Source organism: Camelus ferus, chromosome X (assembly GCF_009834535.1).
Source record: "Camelus ferus isolate YT-003-E chromosome X, BCGSAC_Cfer_1.0, whole genome shotgun sequence".
Lineage (NCBI taxonomy): Eukaryota > Metazoa > Chordata > Mammalia > Artiodactyla > Camelidae > Camelus > Camelus ferus.
In genome coordinates this window covers 26,570,736-26,593,669 of record NC_045732.1, presented here as the reverse complement: position 1 = coordinate 26,593,669, position 22,934 = coordinate 26,570,736, and positions in this window count along the sequence as shown.

Genomic DNA, 22,934 nt, shown 5'->3' with positions numbered 1-22,934 from the left:
TATCTTGTGCTCTTGGATTGGAAGAATCAGCATTATCAAAATGGCTGTAGTACCCAAGGCAATCTACAGATCTAATGCAACCCGTGTCAGAATACTCACAACATTTTTCACAGAACTAGAACAAACAATTCCAAAACTTATATGGAATCATAAAAGACTCCAAATTGCCAAAGCAATCTTTTATACGTCTTTTTTTCTCTTTCTTTTTTTTTAATTCTCTTTTCTTGTGGTTTGATGACTAGAGAAATTCCTTTAACGTTGGTTGTAAAGCTGGTTTGGTGGTGCTGAATTCTTTTAGTTTTCATTTATCTGTGAAGCTTTTGATTTTTCCATCAAATCTGAATGAGAGCCTTGCTGGATAGAGTATTCTTGGTTGTAAGTTTTTTCTTTTCATCACTTTAAATATATCATGCCACTCCCTTCTGGCCTGTAGAATTTCTGCTGAAAAATCAGCTGATAACCTTATGAGAGTTCACTTGTATGTTATTTGTTGCTTTCTCTTGCTGAGTTTAATATTCTCACCTTACCCTTAATTTTTGTTAATTTGATTACTGTGTGCCTTGGTGTGTTCCTCTTGGGGTTGATCCTGTGTGGAACTCTTTGCACTTCCCAGACTTGGATGGCTGTTTCCTTTCCCAAGTTATGGAAGTTTTCGGTTATTACCTCTTCAGAATTTTTCTCAGGTCCTTTCTCTCTCTCTTCACTTTCTGGGACCCCTATAAATGTGAATATTAGTATGCTTCCTGTTGTCCTAGAGTTCTCTTAAACTATTCTCATTTCTTTTCATTCTTTTTTCTTTTTTCTGTTCCACAGTAGTGATTTCCACTAATCTGTGTTCTAGCTTACCAATCCATTCTTCTGCCTCATTTAGTCTATTCTTGTTTCCTTCTAGCATGTTACTCATTTCAGTGATTTTATTCTTCAACTGTGTTTGGGTATCCTTTATTTTCCAACTCTTTGCTAAAAACTTTGCTCTGTGCATCTATACTCCTCTTGAGTTATCTGGACATCTTTGCCATCATTATTTTAAACTCCTTCTTGGATAAATTGCCTGTCTCCTCATCACTTATTTCTTCTGGGATTTTTATCTTGGACCTTGGACTGGAAGATACTCCTCTTGTGGCCTCATATTGTCTGCCTTTCTATTTATATTTTTAGGTAGGTTAGTTATGTTTCTCAACCTTGGAGGAGTGATTCTCTGTGGGAGACATCCTTTGTGTTCCAGCAGTACACTCCTTTCTTGTCACCCAAGGACCAGGGTCCAGGCAGTCCCAGTGTAGAGTCTGGCCTGTGTTTGTGAATACCTTCCATAGGCTTTTGGATTCTTGTTTTCTTATTTCTGTTATCTGCCCCCTGGTGGATGAGGCTGGATTAGAGGCTTATGCAGGTTTCCTGGTGGGAGGAGTTGGTGCCTGCCCACTGTTGGGTGGAGCTTGGTCATGGACCTCTGGTGGGTGGGGCTGTGTCTAGAGGCATTTGTTGTCCATTTATTCTTATGTAACTTTTGTCTTTCAATAATCCTTTGTGAGTTTTTAAAAAATTCTCATATATCTTTATTTTGAGATTTATTCTTAGGCACCTTATTTTTTGTTGCCATTTAAATAGCGTTTTCTATTACATTTTTGCCTTCTTATTACTGGCCTCTGTTGACTTTTAGTATATTGATTTGTATCTAGCAAAATTGCTGAACATTCTTACTAGGTATAATTGCTTGTTTTAAACTGTATATGTGATCAGTAGTGTCACTTTAAAATAAGAACAATTTTGTGTCTTCATTTCTCTTTTTTAATACCTCTCACTTTTTTCTTCTATTATTGAATTCTCTAGGAGGTCTGGCACAATGTGTAAAAGTAATGATATAATCCTATAACTATAATCCATGTGTATTTAACTAAGTTTAATAGGAATATTTCTTAAATTTTAGAGTTAAGTTTGATGATTATGTGGGCTTTTGATGTATAACTTTAATTGCCTTGTGGATATTTTATTCTATTCATCAATTACATGAACTTTTATCTTTAATGAATATGGAATTATTTCTTCTGGGTGTATTTTGATAATCATATTTTTTAATTTGCTGATATAGCTGATTACATTATTAGATTTCCTGATGTTACTATTTCTCCCTAACATTGTAATGACAATTGTATGAATTTGAGGTGGCACAAGAAAGAAAAGAAAATCACTAAAGGCTTCATTTTCAGGCAGGTTATTACTGTGAGCAAATTACACCTGACCCCACCGGGGAATTCAGAAAGACAAGTATAGGATAAGCCTCAAAGTTATCCCAACTAAGGGGTAAGGGAGTTATGCCAACCAAGGGACAAGTGAGTAGTAGTATTTAGCCTCAAATTTCCATCCATCGTTGGCTGAGGGTAGCTCTCATTGGAATTAAATCCCTAACATATGATATACATGACCCACACACAGGCCTCAAGTGGATAGTTGTAGGTGTTTTCTCTAGGAAAAATCATTGCTTTTCAGTAGCAGTAAATGGTGGTCACTTTAAACCAGGATTTCTCAACCTTAGAAGTATTGATGCTTTGTGCTAGGTAATTTTTTGTTATAGAGTACTATCCTGTGCACTGTAGGATGTTTACCAGTATTCCTAACTTATTTTTTTACTTCAGTGGATTGAAGGCACTTAACAACAGTCAGCCAAATTCATGAGATGTATAATTACCACTGTCTTCATATCTTTCAGTCGCAAGTACTAAAGCTATTACATAATCAAATATGTACTTTTTGCTCTATATCTTCTCAAATCACCACGTATAAGTTCCTTTGCATTATGAGGCTAAAGTACTCCAGGAATCATCACTACTCCACTTACTACTAGCAGTATGACCCTTGTTACTATTTAACCAGTAATTGATTCAAATTCACAAGTCATTCTTTGAGTCTGCTTCTTAAATCCACGGTCATGTCCAACTATCTTAGTTTGGATTTCCCTAGCTTTAGATTCTGACATAAGAATTTGAGTGAATGTAGTTTTTGTGGAAAGTGATCTCAGAACCTGGAAACCCTGGTAGGAGAATAAAAAAGTGAGACAGGGAAGAAAATGAACCAAAAAATTATTTATTGTGGAACAGCTAACTTATAAGTTATCATGGGCTCAATCCATCTAGGTAACTAGGCCCCATAGTTAACTACTCAAGGATAAAGTAGACTGTGGTATTTATCCTCTAACTCCCTACTGTCATAGCCGGAGGGGAGACATTAACCTGCTGACACTTTAGGCCTGCCCCATTGACAGGCTGAGAGAAAGACTGCAGCGGAGAGTTGCTGATGCTTCCTGAAGGGTGCTCTTGGTATGTGCTGAAATGATGAGTGCACAGTGGACATGGGCAAGGCACTGACAGCATCTGCTCCTGTGCTCCACTGTCACTGGACTTCTCTTCCTAATGCACAGATCTGATCATGTCATAGCCCTGATTAAAAATGTTAAATGGTTTCCAAAATACTGTAAGAAAAATAAATCCAAATACTAAAATTAAGTGAAGCACAGGAGACTCTTTAAAATCATTTCCAAACACCTAATAAGATATATCCCAGATATGTCCTTCTTCTCTTTGCTATCCATTTCATTGTTTGACTTTTTATTTAGCTTTAGCTTATTTTCTGTTCTTATTATCCAGAAAGCTTAAAGTTCTTTTCCATGGGGAAAGTTAGAGAAGAATTCCCTATAACAAGACTAGTGCAGTATGTGCTATTTTCTGCCAAAGATTTTGTAGGTCCAGTAGACACCCTACCCTCTTATCTAATGATTACAAGTAATCTGTGTGTATAATTTAAAAAATACGAATTTTGCAGGCATCTGAATTTCCATACTCAAATGCATATCTAATTTGTGATGTATCATATTATTTAAGTGATTTCTATAAATTGTTTCAAAGAAGTCATTCTCAGTTTGTGTAAATGGGAATCACTGGTTCTAGTTCCTCAGAAGCTAGGGGTGGGGTGGGATAGGGAGTATATTTAATGAACTCCTCTCTCCACTGTCGCTTGCTTCCTTAAATCAGTTTATATGCTGTGGTAGGTGAGTTGCTCTTTCAGGTGGCTCAAATTACTACTTCTCCTAATGCCTTCTTCTACTGGTAGTAGGCACTACTGAAAGTCACTTTGGTGATTAGATTGTGTTTCTTGGATTCTCCCATAGCACATAAAGTCCTGCTGGCTAGTTTTACTGTTAAGGGTACTGAGGCCATGCTGGATGAGTGAGGAAATGGGTAGACCCCTTATTGTCAAGATTCACTCACTGCCGTATTTTGTTGGGGTAAGAGTTTCAAACTTCTTCTTACTTTCATCTCTGGTTTTGGCCACTGTGAAAAATTGATACACTTAAGTCCCCTTGGGGAAGTCACTTTGTCAACCCACTAATGACCTTCTTGTTATATATTCTTTTGCATATTACTTCAGTTTTGGATTCCTAAATGGGACTTTTCCAACAGTCTTGTGCTCTGTAATAAAGTGAAAATATTCCAAATCATTTATATTTTCTTTTATGTCTACATTTTAAAAACAACAACATTTCAATATATATTTGGTAGTGTACGAATGAACTGAATTGAAAGTGTAGAAGAGAAATATACCAAAAGTGATATGAAATGTTTTAGGTTGGAGAGTGTATTGGAAACCACCCCATGGGCCTCCCAATTCTTTTCTTCAAAAGCCAACCCAAACATTCTCTTTTATGATTTTATCTTTATTGTTGCTACATTACAAACCATAGCACCTTGCATTTTACCTCTTATATTTGCTCTAAAATAAAATCAATAAACACAGTAAAAAGGAACTTCTTGTATGGTTCTTTTATTGACAATTTTTGTAAAGATTTTACAAGTGTATACCATCAATAAGAAAGACATGTGGAAGATAAATTATTATTAAAAATCCTTCATAAATATTTTGGCAACAGTATATTGAAAAAAAATTTTTCTGTTGCAAAGACATTTTTAAAGGTTTAATTTGGGGTTTTATGGTATAGAGATACATACATGTTTGTATCTATGTAATATAATTATGTTTTAAAATAAATTTGAAAATAAAAAATTTCTTGAGATACAGGGCTCTAAAAATATGGAGATAAAAATGATCTTTTTAAAACTGCAAAGAATATGTAATGGCATGTGTGAATGTTATGGCCTGGAAAGAGCAATTAAAAGATGGACCAGCCATTATCATGTTAAGGATAAATTGTCTAAAAACAAATTCTCCATGATCTTCAGAAATCTGTCTTGTTCCTAATTATTAAAATTCTCTCAGTCAGCAACCAAAGATCTAAAACTTGATTTTTTCATTCCTCTATCTTTAGCAGAAAGAGAGTGGGAATAAAACTGCAAATAATACTAATACTCCTATCTTAATGTGACAGACCATATTCAAAGACAATTTAACAATCATTTCAATAAACTATGTTAAATATGGAAGGATGCAGCAGAGATAGTAAAGCCAGCCAGGATGTGAGGGTAATGTGGAATGTCAGAAAAGCTAATCCCAGAAGAAATACTGCCTAAGTAGATACTGGAGGAGTGGATAAACTACACTGCTATGAACATTCTTATTCCTGCCTTTTGGTGAATAGGTGAAAGTACTAATGTTGGGTTGATAGCTAGCTAGCTACTTAGATAGGTAGATAGATAGTAGAATAGCTGGGTCAAAGGTATACAAATGTTCAGCCTTAGTAGATATTTCCTAACAGATTTTTAACATGTTTGTCGCAGTTTACATCTGATCAGCAGTATATGAGCGTGTCACTTGTTCTACAACCTTTTCACCACTTGGAAGGTAAAAGGAAGGTAGGAGCTGTTGGAGATGGAGTGTCAAGGTGGAGTTTGTTCCAGGCTAAGGGATGGCATATGCAAAGGCCTAAGGAGAAGGGAAAGCATGGCTTATTTGAGCCGCTGAAAGTATCGTGATGGTGTATATTTGTGGATGAGCACTGAAAGAAAATGAGACTAAGTAGTAAGCATAGATGAGATTATGAGAGGCTTTGCATGCCATGTAAAGAGGTTTAAAATTTACCTTAAAGATAACAGGAAGCCAATAAATACATACAGCTTTTTTATGTTAATTAAACTTCAATAAAGTAGTTTTTAAAAAAGGAACAGGGGATGTTGAAAGAACATGGTAGCCAACCTTAAAGTGTTCCTAATAGTCAAAGCTGGAACATTTTGTGCAAAAAAAAAAAAATAGTATTAGATTTAAACCCATAGAATAAAATGAATATCTGTAAGTCCATATAGATATAAATAAGTTACCAAATAAATAAATTGAGAAAAAGGAACTGCTCTTTCTGAGAGTAGAATTTCAATTGATGCATGTAGAAGGAAAGAGGGAAATAGAAAACTTACTGTTAAGCACATACCATGCTAATAAGTGATATAGATTAGATCCACTGATGGATACTAAAAATAGTGAGTGAAAGTTTGATGAGAAACAGAATTTGTGTAGTCTCACAGTATCACCTCACCAAATATTAACCACACACAGTGAAATAGTAGCTTTTCAGAGGAAAAACCTTAAAACAATTACCCTAACCAAATGACCATGGATAACAAAACCAGTAATAAGGCATAATGAAGCCCTTAAGATGTCACACAAAGAAGAATGCAGTATTATATCTGTGATATTCTTGCCAAAAATGTATGGCCTCACTTAAATCATGAGAAAACATCAGACAAACCCAAACTGAGAGCCATCTACAAAATCACTAACCAGTACATACCAACAGTATCAAGATTGCAAAAGACAAAGAAAGACTCAGGAACTATCAGAGATTGGAGAAGACTAAGTAGACACAACAACTAAATGTAATATGGAATAGGACATTGGATTTTGGAACAGAAAAATGGGAATTAGTGGAAAAATTGGTGAAATATGAAGAAGATTTATAGTTCAATGAATAGCATTGTACCAGCATTAATGTACTGATTATGATCATTGTTTTGTAAAATGTTAACTTTAGGAAAACCTTGATGAAGGATATATGGGAATTCTCTTTACTATTTTTACAAATTTTCTCTAAGTATAAAATCAGTTCAAAGTTAACAGTTTAAAAAAATATAATTGATTCTTCATGGTAGCAAAAGAAGCAGAGATGGCCATTGCCTGAAACATAGTGACCTCAATAAATAATTGTGAAATGAATGAATAAATAAAATAATGAAAGAAAATTTACCTAAATCCCAATGTGCTCCTTCAGGTGAGCAGTGACCCAAAATGCCAGCAAAAGGGACCTAACTGTTTCCTAATCATTTATTTCAGAACAGAAAATCTAAATCTGAAGCTGAAAGTTCTCTTGAGACAAGAAAAATACATAGAACAAGTGGAACAGCAGCTTTAATGTTGGAGAAAGGCAGTACCATCTTATCAAGTAGGCCCCTAACAGAAAAGCAGCAACAACAACAAACCAGAGTGGACTAATAGAGGGAGCAGTGATGTTTAATCCACAAGATATGATAAATTAAAAAAAGTCATTTTAATACCTGTATTTAAACAATTCATGGAAAGGCAAATATTGAGATCCAAAAATAAGTGCAAGTGTCAACCTAAAATATTCAGTAGAAAGAAAAGCAACTGAGAATTTTAACATCCATATGTTTTTTTAAGCACCTTGAGAAGAAGAAAAATAAGAACATCACCACCAAAAAACCCAGAAAAAAAGACATTTAAGATCTCAAATTAAAGCTGCTTATGGAAGTCTGAAATTATGACTAACTGAGCTGCCCATTGTGTCTGCCACAAGCTTTATGTGGTTATTGCGCACTTGAAATCTAGCTAGTCCAAACTGAGTTGTATTGTAAGTATAAAATGTGTATCGTGTTTTGAAGACCAACCTACTATGAAGTAAAGAATGCTAATTATCTTATGAATTTTTTATATAGATTACATGTGGGAATGATAATATTCTAGAGATATTCATTTAATAAAACTAGTAATTAATTTCACATAACTATTTTACTTTTTGAAATGTGACTACCAGAATATTTTAAATGACTTCTGTGGTACACATTTTATTTATGCTTGCATTATACTTCTACTGGATAGCACTGATGCAGAACATGAAAGAGAACTGACTAAGGAAGCAGTATTTTCAACAGCATTGAGCCTTATCAGTAAAGCTCTAGAATTTCTTTCTAATATTTATTTAATATTTATTATTACATCCATGCTTTCTTTTAAATTTCCACTGGCACCGCCTTTTCACTTCAGAACCAAATTATTCATCAACTATTTATTAAGCCCTTTATTTCAAGACATGTTGTTCTGGGGGAATGTGATGAACTGTTGCAGAAGTATCTGATTCTGTAGTCTTCCGATCCTTAAGGGCATGGGGGGACCTGGCTTCTAGAGATGGACTTCATATGGCATTTTAAAATTCATCTTTTTAAGTGTCCAGCATAGAATTATGTTTCAATGTATCTTAAAAGATTCTATCCCTTTTGCTAGACTCACCCAGTTTCTGGGTGCTGCAGGACAGAAGGCTCTGAAGGGAAAAAATAACTTTATTCTTCTCTGTGTTCATACCTTGTCTTCCTTTCTGTTCTCAAATCCTGAGACAGAGAATTTACCCATCCCAAAGGCTCTCTTTTATTTTTTCTCCATTAAAATCCAGACCACAGACAGTCCTGATTAAGCAACTCTCTTTTGTTGCTTTTCATTTGACACTGCTTGGTCCTTCCAAGACAAGGGCCTTCTAAGCAAAAGTGATTTAAGCTTAACAGTTCATACTTAACATATCTCATTTGAGTCCTGTATTAGTTATTATCAAACTCTGTGGGCTCATTACTCCTGTACTCTGATCAAAATCACTGAGGACCCAAAAAGGTTTTGCTAGTATGGATTATAACTATCAATAGTTACCATTTAGAAATTAAAATGGAGACAGTTTTAAAAATACTTACCAATTGATATAAAATGACAATAAAGAACCCATTAAATATTTTATAACACTTTTATGTGAAATAATAACTATTTTTAAAACAAAAATTAGTGAGAAGAGTGGCATTACTTTAAATTTTTGAAAATCTGTAAGTCTGGCTTAACAGAAGACAACAGGTTACATCATATCTGCTTTTGCATTTAAGCTGGTGCAATGTTTAGTTTTGGCTGACTGTATAAATAAAATCTGGCCTCATACAGGTGTAGAGCTTGAAAAGGGAGGAGTATTTTAATAATCTTTTCTGATAACACTATACCCAAATAGGCAAGTGGCGCTTTCTTAAAGGTTGGTTATGATGTGAAATTGGAAACCATTATCAATGATTTTTTTTGTTCTTTGCTACATTATAATCTTGCATGCTAGGTCTTTTGAAATCACAGACTCCCTTTTTTTTTTTTAACATTTTTTATTGATTTATAATCATTTTACAATGTTGTGTCAAATTCCAATGTAGAGTACAATTTTTCAAATATACATGAACATATATATATATTCATTGTCACATTCCTTTCTCTGTGAGCTACCATAAGATCTTGTATATATTTCCCTGTGCTATACAGTATAATCTTGTTTATCTATTCTACAATTTTGAAATCCCAGTCTATCTCTTCCCACCCCCACCCCCTTGGCATCCACAAGTCTGTATTCTGTGTCTATGAGTCTTATTTCTGTTCTGTATTTATGCTTTGTTTGTTTGGGTTTTTTTAGATTCCACATATGAGTGATCTCATATGGTATTTTTCTTTCTCTTTCTGGCTTACTTCACTTAGAATGACATTCTCCAGGAACATCCATGTTGCTGCAAATGGCGTTATGTTGTCGGTTTTTATGGCTGAGTAGTATTCCATTGTATAAATATACCACCTCTTCTTTATCCAGTCATCTGTTGATGGACATTTAGGCTGTTTCTATGTCTTGGCTGTTGTAAATAATGCTGCTGTGAACACTGGGGTGCAGGTGTCATCCTGAAGTAGGGTTCCTTCTGGATATAAGCCCAGGAGCGGGATTCCTGGGTCATATGGTAAGTCTATTCCTAGTCTTTTGAGGACTCTCCATACTGTTTTCCACAGTGGCTGCACCGAACTGCATTCCCACTAGCAGTGTAGGAGGGTTCCCTTTTCTCCACAGCCTCTCCAGTATTTGTCATTTGTGGATTTTTGAATGATGGCCACTCTGACTGGTGTGAGGGGATACCTCATTGTAGTTTCGATTTGCATTTCTCTGATAATTAGTGATATTGAGCATTTTTTCATGTGTCTATTGATCATTTGTATGTCTTCCTTGGAGAATTGCTTGTTTAGGTCTTCTGCCCATTTTTGGATTGGGTTGTTTATTTTCTTCTTATTGAGTCATATGAGCTGCTTATATATTCTGGAGATCAAGCCTTTGTCAGTTTCATTTGCAAACCATTCCGTAGGTTGTCTTTTTGTTTTACTTATGGTTTCCTTTTTTGTGCAGAAGCTTGTAAGTTTCATTAGGTCCCATTTGTTTATTCTTGCTTTTATTTCTTCTAGGAGAAAATTTTTGAGATGTATGTCAGATAATGTTTTGCCTATATTTTCCTCTAGGAGGTTTATTGTATCTTGTCTTATGTTTAAGTCTTTGATCCATTTTGAGTTGAGTTTTGTGTATGGTGTAAGGGAGTGTTCTAGCTTCATTGTTTTACATGCTGCTGTCCAGTTTTCCCAACACCATTTGCTGAAGAGACTGTCTTTATTCCATTGTATATTCTTGCCTCCTTTGTCAAAGATGAGTTGACCAAAAGTTTGTGGGTTCATTTCTGGGCTCTCTATTCTGTTCCATTGGTCTATATGTCTGTTTTTGTACCAATACCATGCTGTCTTGATGACTGTAGCTCTACAGTATTGTCTGAAGTCTGGGAGAGTTATTCCTCCAGCCTCTTTCTTTCTCTTCAGTAATGCTTTGGCAATTCTAGGTCTTTGATGGTTCCATATAAATTTTATTATGATTTGTTCTAGTTCTATGAAATATGTCCTGGGTAATTTGAACAGACTCCCTTTAAAGAGTATCATAGATTCCGTGGATTATACTTAGAGAACTGCTGTCCTGGATAAAAATGTAGGCCTAAATAACCTCCTCGGTTCCTTTCTTCCTGAATGACACCCCTTTTAAAATGTCTAGATTTTCAATGTAAAGGACATTTCCCTCAATATAGACATAGGATAGAAAGATCTTGGTCAAAAGTAGAATTTTTATCATATCACTTCTCCCATAAAAATCTTCCTTCTCAGAACAGTTGGTCTCCTAGTAATCTTTTTAAAATGCATTTATGTCAGAGAATCATCTCCATGACATAGATGAAGGATTGGAATGAATAAGTTGTCAAGAGTATAAATATAAGTGTATGTGGTCAATAAATATTATATATGCACACATGATTTCACACCTTTGTAGTTTTCCCTTATTAAGTCCCTATTTCTTGATTACAGATGTTAGCAAGTGAAAATATTGACTTAATTAGGCTTCCTGGTATGAAAAATAATGAGTTAAAAATTCAGGTATTTGCAAGAAATTCAAGTACAAGAGAATTTTACTTACTAATGAATTTTAATAAAGTAAGATGACCATAATTTGCTTGTATGTGTCCCTTCTTATACCTAGAATTGATTTGTAAGTAGTCTTCTATCCAGATGAGTTCATTCATAAATGTGCTCCTTTAATGATGTCATGAATCTCTAATTTATGAATTTACTCATTATCTATTGTGTATCATTGATGTATGAATCTTGCTTTTAATTATTTTACTATTTTATATTAGCAGTAGTCCTAACATTTACAAGTTAGCATTCTTTTTCCACATTGTCTAGGGGACAGAAGAGTACAGATTCAGCACTTTCTTCTATGTGGTCATGGTGCCAGGCATGACTCCTAGTGAATTTTTTCTTTGATTTAGCAAAGATTTATGCAAGGCCCACTCTGATCCTGCTATAGGCTAGCCATACCAACAGACATGCCTGCTTTGGGCTATCATATTTGAGTCATTTTGTTAATTCCCCAACAGGCTTTTCTGATTGTAGTTGACTTCCTTTGGCATTTTTCCACAGAGAGAGAATATGCTGGTCTGGCTGACCTGACCCTCCAATCAGGTTGACAGTTGTGTTTCTTATTTTAAATTAATAGGTCACATTCAGGTTTACTTGGAAATATCTTGCGAATTGCTTAGTGTGCGCCAATATCCCTAAGTCTGATCAACACTAAAGCACTGAAAACATTGAGTTTCTAGACCTGGATCATGATAAATGCATTAAGGAGTTTCCACTGGGTGAGAGCTCTTAGCAGCCAGTTTTCTCTGTTAATAGACTTATATGTCAGGATGTCATTTGTCACTTTTCACATATCTGAGATAATATCCATAGGTGAGACAGAATAGATGGCTTGAGCTCACTCTTATGTAGAAAAATCACTATTTATTTATAATGGATAGTGGTTTTCTTTAGATAAAGTCACTTTGAACTGGCTTAATGTATTTCAGTATAACAAGGAAGGAGACTTAATTGCTATTCTTCAGGAAGGATCTCAAAACTCATACTGAATGCATTATGGGGTTTTTTTTGTTTGTTTTTTTCTTTCTGTATTTTTGCACTGGCTGGCTTGAGATAAATTTTAAAATTTTGTCTTGAGAAATAAACCTGCAGTAATTATTTGTGCTGAGACAAAATATAGTCAGGTTTTCCAGAAGTAGGGATAATCCAGGAAGTAAATGAGTAACATTTCCTTTTCAAACCATCACCACTAAAGACTTAGAATTAATACTAGATAACACTTTGCAGCGCACAAATGCTTATAACAAATATTGTGCCAGATTTCTCTTAATTACATCCTGACAGATGAAGAAAACAAATATTATTTCCATTGTAGAGGTAAGGAAACAGAGGCCCAGAGCAGTTCCATGACTTTCCCGAGTTCGCATGGCTTGTAAGATACAGGTGAAACTGTGTCTGTCTGTGAAGGAAGAAGCCATAAAACAACAATTCAAATGCATTATAAATTTCTGCTATGTAGTAATGACTTAAACTAATGTATAATCAAATTACTCTTATGGCACATACTTTAATTTATTAATGGAGAAGTATTAGGTGAATTGTCACTAGAATACTTGTTTTTTCTTGTCGTTTTGCTGAATGTGTGGCAAGTTTATGTACTGTTTCATCTAGATTTCCCAGAATTCATTCCAACAAAGTGGAGATGCTTTTTTGCTTCATCAGAATGGATACATTAAGGCACAGTCAAATGCGTTGGATGCATAAAACATGCAACTTTCCAAACATTACTAGGAGTTGGTTAATAGTACAGATACTTACCCCCAACCCCTACACACACCAGTGGGAATTCAGATTAATTCCTTTTCACATGACTCCCATCAAAATAGGAAAAGAAAAGTATGGTGCATTTATTTTTTTTTATTTATTTATTTTTGGACAGTTAATTTTTATTAAATTATGTATTTATGACATACAGTTTTGTTTTTTTAAAGTATATAAAGTAGAGCAAACTAATCACAAATTACAGGAAATTTAAAAAGTGTTAAGTATTGAATAAGCATTAATTGCAAGTGAAAATTTGAGAACTTACTTTGATATAAATTTAATGACTAATAACCATTTATATTCTTAGCACATAAATACTTTTCAATACATAGCATGCAAAAACTTTTATAAAGTCATTTTTTATTTTGTATTCTATTAATATAAAACTTTTATTTTTTTAATATTTTTTATTTTTTTTAGATGTTTTATTGATTTATAATCATTTTACAATGTTGTGTCAGATTCCAGTGTAAAGCACAATTTTTCAGTCACACATGAACGTATATATATTCATTGAGACTTTTTTTTCTCTGTGAGCTACCATAAGATCTTGTGTATATTTCCCTGTGGTATACACTATACTCTTGTTTATCTATTCTACAATTTTGAAATCCTGTCTATCTCTTCCCACCCTCCGGCCCCTTGGCAACCACAAGTTTGTATTCTATGTCTGTGAGTCTATTTCTGTTTTGTATTTGTGTTTGTTTTTGTTTTTTGGTTTTTTTGTTTTTTAGATTCCACATATGAGCGATCTCATATGGTATTTTTCTTTCTCTTTCTGGCTTACTTCACTTAGAATGACATTCTCCAGGAACATCCATGTTGCTGCAAATGGCGTTATGTTGTCGGTTTTTATGGCTGAGTAGTATTCCATTGTATAAATATACCACCTCTTCTTTATCCAGTCATCTGTTGATGGACATTTAGGCTGTTTCTATGTCTTGGCTGTTGTAAATAATGCTGCTGTGAACACTGGGGTGCAGGTGTCATCCTGAAGTAGGGTTCCTTCTAGATATATGCCCAGGAGCTGGATTCCTGGGTCATATGGTAAGTCTATTCCTAGACTTTTGAGGACTCTCCATACTGTTTTCCACAGTAGCTGCAAGTATGGTGCATTTATAATGGCATACACTGTGTTGTCAAATATGTTTCTAACTGGAAAGATTTTCTGCTTTCACAAGCATCATTGGAAACCAAATCCTCCCCTTACAACGTTTTATGACTGATGAGTGGAAGAATTTCCCACAGACCAGATCCTGGTTTAAAATACGTTTCCAACCTTATTTCTCCTCCCCTATCCTCAAACCTTCAATCCTGAGCTCCTTAGATCATGTTCATATCATAGTAGTACCTCTGATCCTGCATATCCCTGTCACAACTGGGTCACACAGAATGGTGAACTATAGGGGTTTTCCTGGAAGCTATTGCTGCATGTATAGCTAGAAATAACTCTTCTTGTACATAGCTAAAAATCACATAAATATATCCCAAAGTAAATCTTCCAAATCACCTTTGCCTTAGTCATATCCCCAAAGGTTTTTCGCCATACCAGTGGCAACTGACAGAAGGTAAATGTGACAGAAGGCATGCCACAATGGAAAGAAACAGTGAACTACAGAAAAGTAACCTTAATTTGCAAATTTTACAAAACATATGATTGTGTGGACACATTGCTCAAGGCCCTGGGAAAAGTAACCAGCAAGTGCAGGGCCCTGAAGTTAGACTTCTCAGTTTCATGGAGAATCTACTTCTGCCAGATGCCCACGTCTGTTCTTCCTAAACTGTTGATGTGTAATATGATCATGAATGTATTTTTCAGTCTATTTTATATTTTACCTTGACCTAAAAGTTTCTTTATACCAACCTGTTTGCTACTCAAGTCCACAGAATCCAGTAATTAAATAACCACAAGATTTAACGTACATGCATTCAGGCGACCTAAGGTTCAGAGAGCACTCCCAGCCTAAGGGCATCCCAGCCATACCTGATTCCTGAAACACAGTGATTAGTGTCCATTCTAAATATTTTCCCTCTATTCAGTGTATCTCCTGCACATTGCATTTTAAAAGTTTAAGAGTTAGTGAAAATCTGTTCCACTACTTCAGAAAAGCCCAAAGATTGCCTAACTTTCAACCATTCTCCAACCTATCACCAATATTCAGCTGAACTGCCCTTGCTGACTTCTCTGGTTACCAGATCTGCAAGCCCTGAGCATACTTCTGCACAATCTCAGCCATCTGTTTATTCACCACGGGTCCAAGTGTAACATATTGTCTGTGTCTTTGGCTTGACTTTCTGAATTAGCTTACTTTGGTGCCTCTGACTATAAGAGATTGGCTTTCAACTTGCTTCTCAGGCAGGGCATCATTGCTCCCATTATACCAGAAACACCAGAGGCCAGCATAAGAGAGTGGATTGAAATATTGAGCAATTCATGTCAGCTGCCCCAGCCACATTAATTGTTGGTGTGTGTGTAGATCTGTTTTTGTGTGTATGTGTGATTTCTTAAATATCTATTATTTTCAAACCTTAAGAGATAGAGAAAGAATGAAGATGTCAACCATGCTTTTGGCAGCTAAAGTGAAAACAATCTTGTCCTGGTGACAGTTACTGATAGTGAAAGTGTGTTGGCAGCTATATTGACATAACCTGAAATATTTTTAAAAATAGTTGGACCCATAGGAACTAAATCTTTTGATTTCCTGACTTTAGACAAGTGAACCAGTAGGAAATAAGCCCCTACTTCTGATGCAGTGCCACTGAGGGAGAAAGGCCAGTGAAGACCAATCCCAGTGGAGGAAGATTATTTTGGGAGGATTGAGTCCTGTTCATTGACTAGAAGTAATGCAGTGTGTAATCTCCTTATTCAGATCAATCTTTGAGACTTGGAAAAGTTTTCAGAAAATGTAACCCAAGTGAGAGCTCTAAGTCAACAAACCATAGGGAAAGAGAATAACATGTCCACTGCACCCTCAATAAATAGATCTATTCCAAGTCTCTGAGATTTGGGACTCAGTATTCATGACCTTTTATGGATAGACTAAGGAATACTGGGATATACTGCAGTTTTGCCCCTCTCCCTCCTGTACATGCCTACACATTCTCCATCATATTACTCTTGTAATAAAACAAAATTAGCAATCATTCTTCCATGTAAAATAGAAGACACAACACTTAACCTTTTGAACAGGTTGGAGTAGAGCTTATATTAATCCCATAATGACAGGTAAATTACATTTTATCTCCCCGTGGTCTCTGCAGCAGGGTGGTCATACTTCTCACATGGAAGCTCAGGGCTCCAAGCTGAAAATAGCAGAAACAGCCATAAAGAGATAAAATTGCCTATTTAGCATTTTGGTCTTTCCCAGTGCCCCTGGATGAGCTAACTGTGGTAGACAAAAAAAAAAAAAAAAAAAAAAAAAAAAAAATCCCTAGAAATCCAAGTTCTTGGAGAAATCTTTGTTTATGTGGTGACAATCAAACCCTCTCCACTAACTCCAGAGACGACAGTCACAACCACAGCCTTCTAGCTAGAGTACTCAAAGGTACTTACAGATTAAGGGAATATTGGGGGGCATAGAGAAAAGGTGGTAATGTGAAGATACAGAATTGTGTTTCTTTCTTGTTCTGGTTATCTATTGTTACATAACAAGTCATTACAAAACTTGTGACTTGCTAAAACAATTATTATCTTTTACGATATTATAGATCACGAATTTAGGCTGGGCTTGGTAAGGCAATTTTTCTGCTCCATGTAGCACTGACACGGCCAATCCATGGTATTTAGCTAGTGTTTGGACTGGTTGGGAGGATCCAAGATGGTTTCACTCAGATGCCTACCAACTTGATAGGGACTGCTGGAAGGCTGGCCTTAGCTCGGTTTCTTTCTCCTCTATGTTGTCTCTGCCCAAGTTCTCTCCAACAGGGAAGTTGGATTTCTTACTTGGCAGCTCTGGGCTCTAAGAGAGTAGAAGTGGAAGCTATAGTCCTCCAAAAGGTTAGGACTGAATATTGATGTCCCCAGCAAAATTCATATGTGAAGACAAAATCCCCAATGTAATGATATTTGGAATTGGGCCCTTTCAAATAGCATTTGGAGGGTTAATTGTGTTAGATTTGGTCATAAGGGTGGGGCTCTTATGATGGGATTAATGCCCTTAGAAAGGGGAAGAGACACAAGAGCTTTCTTTTCTCTGCTATGTGAGAGTACAGTGAAAAGGTGGCTGTCTACAAGCTAGGAAGAGGGTCCTCCCCAAGAACTGAATCTGCCAACACCTTGATCTTGGACTTCCCAGACTTCAGAACTGTGAGAAATAAATGTTTATTGTTTAAACCACCCGTTTGTTATAGCAGCCCAAACTGACTAAGACAGCCTGGAACTGGGCATAATATTGCTTCTTCAAGGTTCTATTGGTCAAAGCAATCACAGGCTATCCCAGATTTAAGGAGAGGAAGTATACATTCAACCTCTCCTTGGAAGTGAAACTAAAAAGCATGTGTTCATCTTTAACTTACCACACCTCTCTTTGGTAGAGATTGCTCAAGCCCTAAAGTTAGCCCTAGCACATAGTCATGATGTCAGAATCCTTCACAAAGCCAGAATTCTTGAGGATGGCACTGTCACCAAAGACTTCAGAACTCTAGCACTGATTATAAAAGCCTTATATATACCCTGGTTGAACATGAACTGCACCACACCCAAACACCTATAAACAAAGTCATTGTTCTAGGAGTTCTGTGGGGAGCTAAACTTTGATAGGGTAAAGTGTTTAATTGTACAGCTTTATCCTGGGAATCTTTAGAGGCAAAGTTTAAATCTTCCCATTTATAAAAATGTATGGTAGAAACTGGAAAAGATCCATGGAAGATCAACTGAAAAGATTAAGAATAGGAAATTACTTCTCTGAACAAAACTAAAGGAGTTCAGGCTATTGAGCCACAACAAAGGAAGCTATCCAAGCTTAATAGATGTCTTCAAGTGTAGGAGAGGATACCCTTAGAAGGAAATTAAGCAGTTGCTCTGCTTAGAAAGTGCTGTAGCAAGAGGAAATGACATAACAAAATAGACAAAACAGGAATTGGATCTTTCTTTCTATTAGAGAATTAAAGAGCTTGAAGTCAGATATTTTAAAAGATGCTTTATTGGTTTTTGGAATTAGTGTATTATTATTATTGAACTTTACTGCTTTAAATTTATGGGAAAAATTAAGTAGCAAGATGAAAGAGGAGGGAGGAAAATCATACGAATGGGAAATGGCCCCTGACATTAGGTTCTGGACCATCTATTTGGGAAGACAACAAATGTGTGTTAAATGAATAATTAAAGGTAATAGTGAAAATTTATAAATATATATGAGCTGCCACCTTGGAAGAGTGGCCCTGAATGGGCTGCCCCAGGCCCATATTTATTTCCCCTCTATGAAATATTCATTCTGTCTCCCTTTTGGTTGCTTCAGAGGCTACCCTTGCCTTTCATTGTACAAGGAGTTATGGAAAGGGTAAAGGAGAGAGAGTTTCTCTTGAATTTTTCACAGATGCTCTCCATTAATTCATTAGACTGCAAATCACCGATAGGCAAGACAGGACCTGCAGGGAGGAGGGTTGTCAGCAATTATAACAGTTATGGAAAGAATTGATGAAATAAAATTCATATTTTATGGCAAGATGAGAAAAATTTAAACATAAAATTATTCTTTGCTCATTTGGGTCCCCTTCCTGCCCTTTAGTATGTATTGTACATCTGCATTAACCAGACCTCCTTAGGAGATAACCTTCCTACTTAAGGGGCCACAGTGACCCACTACTCACTTTGTACATGTAGATATAGATTGTGTAAACTGTCATCATTTGACATATAATCGTTTGTTTCAAAAACTTATATAACCATGCTTTGACCTCTAATGGGCGGAACAGTTCTCAGAGCTTTCTGAAAGACTTTCTCCTGGTTTATAATCCTCAGGTTGGCTCAAATAAAATTTTCCATTTATTTCTTAGATCTACTGTTGATTAATTTTTTAATTGACAGAATCAATAGGAAGAAATAGGGATAGAAAAAGCCAATAGGTATCCTTCCTCCCAACCTAAATTGGTTGCACCTTCACAAATGAAAGAGCTTCAAACCTCTCCTCACTGAATAGCGGTCTTTTCTCACTCTAAGCACACTCTACCTCACATTCTGCTTCTCAGTTTTTAGATCATAGAAGTGTTGACCTACTTTCCCCATTACTTCTCTCTTAGTCCTTCCGCTGTGGGATACCCTTGAATCACCACCGAAAAATTTGTGCTAGGGAAATCATAACTTTTTCAGAGGTAGGGAAGAGAACAATGCAGATTCTCTATTTCTGTTTCCAAGCTTCTGGAGGTGCAGTAGGAGGTGTGGTAGAAGGGGAGATTCTTTACCAGCTTTCCCACAGAAACAGCAAGAGATGCAAGTTATTTAGTGGTTTTTGTGTACAAGGAACTTTATATACATTTGAGATTGTGAACCATAAGAAAGTTGCCAATTTTTTTAGGTTCCAAAAAGTTGAATCTTGGCAATTTTTGTATGGTTCAACTTAAAAATATTATATTATGCTTTAATCCTTATACTAACTCTCAGAAGAGGATATTAACTTCTTATACATAGTTCATTTAACAAAACTGAGTCCTGCTGAATAACACACAAATAGTAAGAAAAGGAGCCACTATATTAACAGTTTTATTCAGTTCCAAAGCCCCATCTATCATCCCCATTTATCTTGTGTCCTGTTGATACCTATTGGTATTTTAAGTCAAGTATGTTTTATTTTGCATACTTTTGGAATGGCTTCCTCCTATCTTAAGCATAATTTCCACTCTGTTTTTAAGTTAGAGAACCTTACTTGAGTTAAACATTTAGATTCTAAATAGTCTTTGTGAACATAACCTCCTGAGTTAGATGCTCCCTCACACAAGGAAGTATATGGATCCTGTAAAATGAGCCCAAACAATAATAAAATCAATGAAAGACAGATAAAAATATTGGCCATAGAGACTGAAAACTTAGATTCCTGCCTGATCTGAACTATATGATTATATAATAGAGAGGCATCCTGTTTGCTGAGACTCAGATTAACTTATCAGTTCATTTGGTAAAAATGGTGTCTGTAGCTGGGCTCTGACATTCAGAAAGAAGGCAGAGAGATCTAAGCTACAGGTAAGAGAAACAGTATTCAAAAAGATTTGAGAGCAGGCAGTTAACAGTGGCCCATACAAATATATATAGTTCTTAATACGAAAGAGTATGTGATTGGAGTAGGTGATGGTAAGAAAGTGGTTCTAACTTTCGGCAGTATGTAGAAGTCCCGTTAGATATAATTTCATTAGTATGAGGCAGTGTCCTCTTCATCTTTGAATCTCTAACACAACAGCTTGCTCATAATGGGCGCTTAATACATGGATGATGATTTGGTTTCTAGGCAGCAAACTGTTCATGACAGCAGAGGTTAAAAATTAACTACCCTGTACATACATTTTAAGTTCCAGAGACTTGGTGAGATATGAGAGAGAAGAGAGAAGAGTTAGGAACAGAGTGCCAAGTAGTTCATGTATCTGGTCCTTGCTCCACATGCTTCTTAATTGAATAAAAGTGTCATGAGGACAAAGAAACAGAAACTCTAGCTTCTAACTATTGTAACTGAGTTTCAGTTGAAGTTACAATCCTGGCTAAAGAGAAAGATTTGTAGTGTCAGCACTCAGAAAGAATGATTTATTTAGATAATATAGTATTTAAAATTATTTCTTTAAAGGCAAGGCTTTGATTCATGTCATGCTTTAAGGCCGAGTTATGTTTCTCAAAAATTTTGATATGGACAGAGGTAAACCAGGTCTGCTAAAAGCTTTGAAGCTTGATTTTAAGAAAAGTTTATGGAAAGGAAATCTTCTATATCTGAAAAAAATGAGCAAGATTATTAGATTCTTTTAGGAAGTTTACTGCTCCTTTTTATGACATAAACCTTAGTTTCAAAGAAAGCTTTCTAAGTTATATCCAGTTTCATATTTTATATATATATTTATATATATATATATATATATATATATATATACACACACACACACACATATATATGTTTATATATATGTATATATTCCTCACATATATGATGGTCACTCAGTAAAATAAACATGGTTTGGTAAATAAAAGCATTTTTTCCCATAACCAAATATATATTCCTGAGTTCTCTAGATGTCCTATTAATAGAAGAGACATAAACCAATAGTTTTTGCTGCCAAAATTGTCATCTAGTCTAGAACAAAAAAACTGAGAGCAATGAAAACAGGAAAAGAATGTAGAACTGATAATTTGACAGAACCACAATATCTCATATAATACAAATCCAATTTATTCCTATACTTATTTTTCTTAAGAGAGTAATTCTTTCAATTTAAGCTATAGTCTACATTTTATCTCAACTTCGAGGCAGAAGAAAGAATAGGAAATCTAAGATTTCACTTAACAGGAGTCACCTCTCTTCAGGATCTTGCCAGTATTGAAGAAGATTTTAAAGAAAGTGTGTCCCCATATTACTAGTACCTGAGTTGTATGGACAAGGAAATGTTACCATTCTGCTCCTTAGCAACAATTTTGTTTCAGCCTTTTAGAGTGAGAAGTAATCCTGCTATTCTGATAGCTGAGATGAGCCCATCAACCCATTTCTAGTTTCTCCCATATTCACTGTGATAAATTCTATTGAAGAGAAGGAAAATCAGATAGACTCCCAGGTGTCTTGATATAGTATAGAAGCCCATGTCGTGCACGTGTGTGTGCTTCTGTGTGAGCGTGTACTTCAGTTGTGGTAAGAGCTTACCCACTCTTTCTCATGCTAAAAATTCACTTTCATTCGCCTTTTATTTCAGCTTACTGGAATTCTGAATTTTCAAACAACATACAGACACATTGAAATTAAAGTTTTGAAAGCACAGACCAGTGTAAATTACTTAGAATAAGAGACAGCCACTGGATCATCTTTAGCTAATTAAATATACAAGCTATTAAAATACAGAAGCCATTAGAACATATCAAATGAGATGTCTACTTGTTGAGAAAAAATAAAATACATATTGTATGAAAAAGTCATTGCCTAGAAAGCAAATATAAATGTATATTAAAAGGATTTGTTCTTGTTACTCACCTCTACATGAGCATATTTGAAACTACTTTTTACTAAGTCTAAATGGGTATTGTACCTGCCACTTGAGGTAAGAATTCCAATACGATTTACCTTTTATAAGTAAATTCCTTTCTCTGTAGCAAAATGGCCTAAATTGATTTAGGTTCTTCAAAGTGCATATTGTACTACATTCTTTTCAGTCAGTTCTACACCCAAGAGTGAATGTCCAAGACATGAAAGATCAGTGCATTTGCAACAGAACAACTGAATATTGAACGAGTCATGTCCTAATATCAAAAGGTCAAATTACAGAAAAGGCTAGAAAAATGTGAGAAACGTGTCTATGGTTCTCTCTCTCAAGGCCAGCGGAACTCTGGGTAAAATTTTACCTTTCATTTTGTAATAAACTTATTTGGCATGGAATGAAGTGCCTGTTGCAGACAACAGATTTCAAGTGAGAGAAAATAATTTTGAGCAATATCTGAATTTAAGAAGAATGTTATGCAATAAAAACTACCAGAGTAGTGTGTGTGT